Raw genomic sequence first — 5,945 nt, 5'->3', positions numbered from 1 at the left:
GACCAAACGCTTTCCATTTTTTAACAAAACAAGGGAGGTGGTTGCCGCCCAGCTCGCCCAGGCGAGCTAGGTTGCTTCCACCTTAAGCAAGGAAATGCCCAGAACCCTCTAGAAGGGCCCAGATTTAAAAATTGTTATTTACATCCCCAGTTTACTAAATACACCCTTTTTGTGTTTTTCTACTGATTTCTTTCCGAAACCTCCTGAAACTTTACGAGTTCCAAAATGATGTTTCCTTTTCCTTTTGGAATGTTGCGAAACTCTACAGATTACACAACAATGCTTGTTTTGACTTCTAGAATGTTGCAAAACTTTACAGATTATGCAACATTGCCCATTTTGAGGGTCCCGAAGGGAATAAACAAGGTTTGAAAGCCGATCGCAAGTGTCCCCGGACAAAATTAGGGTATGACAATTGCCCCTCTTTACTTATCTTTTATTGGAAATAAAAAGGAAGTAAAGATAAGACATTAATTTCGTTCGAGCTGAATCTTTACCCGATCAGCCACTAGCGCCAATCCAAGCAGTAAAACCCGCGAAGGCATGAAGACATTGAAATTCCTTCTTTTTTTCATTTTCATTTTCACATTTTTTTTAAAGCGTACAAACAAAGGACGTCGAGTCCTACGAAGCACAGGGGAAAAAGATATTTGAAGTTTTTGAGGTGAAGACATTGTCGTCTTCAAAATGCAAACAAAGACATTGTCGCCTTTTCAAGGCATGCAATGACTGAAGACATTGTCATCTTCGATATGTAGATGAGTACATTGTCGCCTTTGAAGGCATGCAATGACTGAAGACATTGTCGTCTTCGAAATGTAAATGAGGGTCATTGTCGCCTTTGAAGGCATGCAATGATTGAAGATGTTGTCGTCTTCGAAATGTAAATGAGGGTCATTGTTGCCTTTGAAGGCATGCAATGACTGAAGATATTTTTGTCTTCAAAATGTGTGTGAATTACCGTATAGGGCATCTCCGCATGTCATCGGACTCGCCGTCTCTGGATGACAAAGGTGCAGATGATGACGTTAGTCTCGGCGTGTCAATCGGCTCGCTTGCCTCTGGTTGACAAAAGGCGCAGATGACGATGTTAGTCTCTGCATGTCAACGGGCTCGCTTGCCTCTGGTTGACAAAAGGTGCGGATAACCATAAGGTACCCCCGCCTGCCACCTGACTTCACGGGTCAGGATTAACAAAAAAGCGTTTGTACGGATAACCACTTAGGTATCTCCGCCTGCCACCTGACTTCACGGGTCAGGATTAACAGAAAAGCGTTTGAATGGATAACCACTTGGGTTTCTCCGCATGTCATCGGACTCGCCGTCTCAGGATGACAAAGGTGCAGAAGACGACGTTAGTCTCTGCGTGTCAACGGGCTCGCTTGCCCCTGGTTCACAAAAGGTGCAGATGACGACGTTAGTCTCTGCATGTCAACGGGCTCGCTTGCCTCTGGTTGACAAAAGGTGCGGATAACCACTCGGGTATCTTCCCCTGCCACCTGAGTTCACGGGTCAGGATTAACAGAAATCATCTTTGTACGGATAACCACTCGGGTATCTCCGCCTGCCACCTGACTTCACGGGTCAGGATTAACAGAAATCGTCTTTGTACGGATAACCACTCGGGTATCTCCGCCTGCCACCTAACTTCATGGGTTAGGATTAACAAAAATCGTTTGTACGGATAACCACTTGGGTATCTCTGCATGTCATCAGACTCGCCGTCTCTGGATGACAAAGGTACAGAAGACGACGTTAGTCTCTGCGTGTCAACGGGCTCGCTTGCCCCTGGTTCACAAAAGGTGCAGATGACGACGTTAGTCTCTGCATGTCAACGGGCTCGCTTGCCTCTGGTTGACAAAAGGTGCGGATAACCACTCGGGTATCTTCGCCTGCCACCTGAGTTCACGGGTCAGGATTAACAGAAATCATCTTTGTACGGATAACCACTCGGGTATCTCCACCTGCCACCTGACTTCACGGGTCAAGATTAACAGAAATCGTCTTTGTACTGATAACCACTTGGGTATCTCCACATGTCATCGGACTCGCCGTCTCTAGATGACAAAGGTGTAGAAGACGACGTTAGTCTCTGTGTTTCAACGAGCTCGCTTGCCTCTAGTTGACAAAAGGTGCAGATGATGACGTTAGTCTCTGCATGCTACCGGACTCTAAGTCTGACGAAAAGAAAAAGAAAGCAATAAAGTTGAGTGAATAAGATCTTAAATGGCACAAGAATGATGAAACTCTTGGTTCTACTCTTCATGTTTAATTTTTATCTTTACTTCTTTTTATTTTTTTCTTAATATGCACTTATTCCCCTTTGCTCCTCTATTCCTTTGGGATTTAGCCACTTATTCCATATTTCTCCATACCTTGTCCTTGGCCCCATTACAACCTTAAAAGACCTTTTGATCCTCATGTGCTTGTGTTTATGGGTTGATTGTCAATTTTAGAATCTTGCCAAGTTTATGTGGTGTTTGCTTTAATGGGTGCTTTGAGGGTAAATAGTAGCCTAGACACTTGAGAGATAGAGTGTATATCTTGTGAGGCTTTATCACTTTTCATTCTTGAGCTGATTAACTATTTTGCCATGATTGGGTTGCTTGGATGATTTTCATGAATGTCTTGACTTTTTGGATCTCCTTATGTTAGATGTTACCCATTCCTTTCATTCCCTGATGTTCACTGAGAAATATGTGAATGTTTTTGTTTGTCTCCCTCTGATATCCTTGGATTTTGTTCTTTGTTTCATTTTGCCCAGGAGTGCAAAAGGCTAAGTATGGGGGGTTTTGATGTGCCATCATTTTCTTCTATTTTCTAAACCCTTTTTGCACCATTTTAATTATTGATTGGTCTTAATTGTCAATTAATTAGGCAGTTTTATTATTTGGGCTCATTTAGCTAATTTGATGTTTTTAATCTAATTTCAGGAATTAATGAAACATTGGGCTTAATCCGGATTTTGGTTGTGGACTTGAAGAGGGCAAATAAAGCAGCGCTTATCTTAGTTAATTTCTAATTAGGAAATTTTGCAATTTTATTTTATGTTGTTCAGTGTTTATTTCGTTTTGGGCCAGAGTATTGTAATAGGGCCTAGTGACTTTGAGTGACTCTTTTTAAATAGCTGCCTTGGGATTCGTGCAGGGCATTCTATTCTGTTATGCTATTCATTATTCAGAGCTTCGTTTTAGGGTTTTCGTTTTTCTGTTTTGATGCTTCTGAGTTCGTAATGCAATTTTACGTTTTCTGCTTCTAATTACAATTTCGTTCTTGCTTCTTCTTCTACTCTCATTTACGTTTCTGTTCCATTTTACATTTCTGTTCGTTTACGTTTCTGTTCATTTACGTTTCCATTCATTTACGTTTTTGCTTCATGTTTCAATTGCGTTTTCTGTTTGAATCCATGGAAGGCTAGATTTTCTGGTGTTGTTTCCTTTTGAGGACGAAGCCCAACTCTCTTTGAGGTTTCGCTTGTAATGTGGTTTCCTGGCAGTTCTCCCTTCACCAGTATCCCAAATTCGTGAATATTAATCAGTGCACGCTTCGTGTTCGATTAATTGCCTCTGAGCCTAACTTGCGTTCATGCTTAATGGACGAAGGGCTAACTGGTGTATGTGGTGCCTAATCACGTATTGAAAACCCTAAGTTGATTTTCGCTTAGTAAATTGAAATAGGGTTGGATTAAGTGGTTGACTGTTAGGGACGAATTCTCCATAACCCAGGATAAGAGAATGACTTCTGAATCAGAGGAAACAACCCGTTTTTAATATTAGTAGTTTCGTATTCCAGTTTACTTGTTTTTCTCTTTAATCACAAAACAAACAAACCCCCTCCCCCCCCCCCATCGTTACTGTTACTGCAAGTATATTATGAACATTTGGCTTGTCACTGCTCGTTGGGAAACGACCTAGGATCACTTCCTAGTTACTGCAATTTCATGTTTATTTGATTCGGGTACGGCCTCGATCAAATTTGGCGCCGTTGCCGGGGAGCAGTGTCCAAAGGTTCATAATAGATAGCTAGTGTTGTGTGTTTAATCCTTTTGTGTTTTATGTTTAATTGTTAGTATTGTGTTAGTATGTGTGTTAGTGTTGTTTAGTGTCCTGGTATTTTGTTTAATGTGTGTTCTGTTTCAGTTTTCCCATTAAGTGTTTCCCCTGTTTCAGTCTTGTGTGTTTTGTTGTGAAGATTGTGCTTGAAAACAGAGTAGTAGTAGAAATCAAGTAGAGACAGATTTTAGCGACCACCATGCTGAATTATTTGAGATTTTTTGTTTTAGTAGCTAGGGTTGTTATTTTTGGCTGAATTTTTTTGTGGTAACTTCTTTTAATCCATATTTTGTGGGAAAAATAGCTAGAGCCTTTAGTTTGGTCAGATTTGAAAGTTCCAAAAAACTAGCAAATTTTGTGTTTGTCAAAACTTCAAACGGTCATAACTTTTGCTCCGGTTATCAGAATCGCAATTATTATATATGCATTTGGGGTAGAAAAAAATTTCCTACGCCGTGGAAGCCAGCCATAGGCCGGTTGTGGTCTCCATCGTCCAAAAAAAGCGATTCTGTCAAAAGTTTTTTATTTTTCAAGTTTTATTCACTTATTTTTCTTAACTTACCATTTTTAGCTTTCATAGTTAGACTTTGAATTTTTATCTGAAATTTTTTGTGCTAACTTCTCATCATTTTATAAGGTTGCTCACAAAATTTCAAGTCATTTGGATATCATTTGAGGGTAGCTGTAGTTCAAACCTACACCTTTATTTACATGACAAGGCAACTAGTTGTGTGCATGTTGAATGTAGTGTATGACTAGAGGCAATCCATCTGACTTACAACCCTTTGATCCTGAGATAGATAGGACATTTCATAGATTAGTTAGGCATCATTTTATACCTTTTGATCATTCTGAGCATTCCATTACTGGTGAATCTGTGCATTCTGTTATTGGTGATTTTGAACATCCTGATCTTGAGCATTATAATTTTGAGCATTCTGATTTTGAGCATTCTGATTTTGCACATTCTGAGAACATGGCACAACCTCCACCCCGTGAGAGGACTCTAAGGGAAATGGCTGCACCTGATTTCACCTACAAAAGCTTGTGCATCCAATACCTTGATGAGGATGTCCCATATGTTCTTAAAACTGGACTGATTCATTTACTTCCAAAGTTTCATGGCCTTGCAGGTGAAGACCCGCACAAACATTTGAAAGAATTTCACATTGTCTGCTCCACCATGAAACCCCCAGATGTCCAAGAGGATCACATATTTCTGAAGGCTTTTCCTCATTCATTAGAGGGAGTGGCAAAGGACTGGCCGTATTACCTTGCTCCAAGGTCCATCACGAGTTGGGATGACCTTAAGAGAGTATTCTTAGAAAAAATTTTCCCTGCTTCCAGGACCACAGCCATCAGGAAGGATATCTCAGGTATTAGACAACTCAGTGGAGAGAGCCTGTATGAGTACTGGGAGAGATTTAAGAAACTATGTGCCAGTTGCCCCCACCATCAGATTTCAGAACAGCTTCTTCTCCAATATTTTTATGAAGGACTCAGTAATATGGAGAGAAGTATGATAGATGCTGCCAGTGGTGGAGCCCTTGGAGACATGACTCCTGCTGAAGCCAGAAATTTAATTGAGAAGATGGCTTCCAACTCCCAGCAGTTTAGCGCCAGAAATGATGCCATAGTCATTAGAGGAGTGCATGAGGTAGCTACAAACCCATCTGCATCATCTGAAACTAAGAAGCTTGAAGGCAAACTGGATGCATTGGTTAACTTGGTAACCCAGCTGGCCTTGTGTCATACCCTAATTTCGTCCGGGGACCTTTGCTTGATGACATGCGACCTTTCTTTGGTCCTTGTGAGGTGCTTGACACCCATCATTAGGCAGTTTGTGAAATTCCAGGACATGCCGAAAAACCAAAAAAATATTGATGCACAATC

The 5,945-nt window shown here is 40.9% G+C and overlaps 1 non-coding gene across 1 annotated transcript; it reads right to left on the bottom strand.

Moving 5' to 3' along the window:
• Positions 1-5,406: 5,406 nt before the first annotated feature.
• Positions 5,407-5,513, bottom strand: LOC114404585. Its single transcript, XR_003665042.1, has one exon. It is a non-coding gene; the product is annotated as a small nucleolar RNA R71 (small nucleolar RNA).
• Positions 5,514-5,945: the final 432 nt, after the last annotated feature.

This window comes from Glycine soja, unplaced genomic scaffold, assembly GCF_004193775.1.
Source record: "Glycine soja cultivar W05 unplaced genomic scaffold, ASM419377v2 tig00104515_1_pilon, whole genome shotgun sequence".
NCBI lineage: Eukaryota > Viridiplantae > Streptophyta > Magnoliopsida > Fabales > Fabaceae > Glycine > Glycine soja.
Note: the sequence above shows the minus strand (reverse complement) of the source record. Positions and strands in the feature narration are given on the sequence as shown.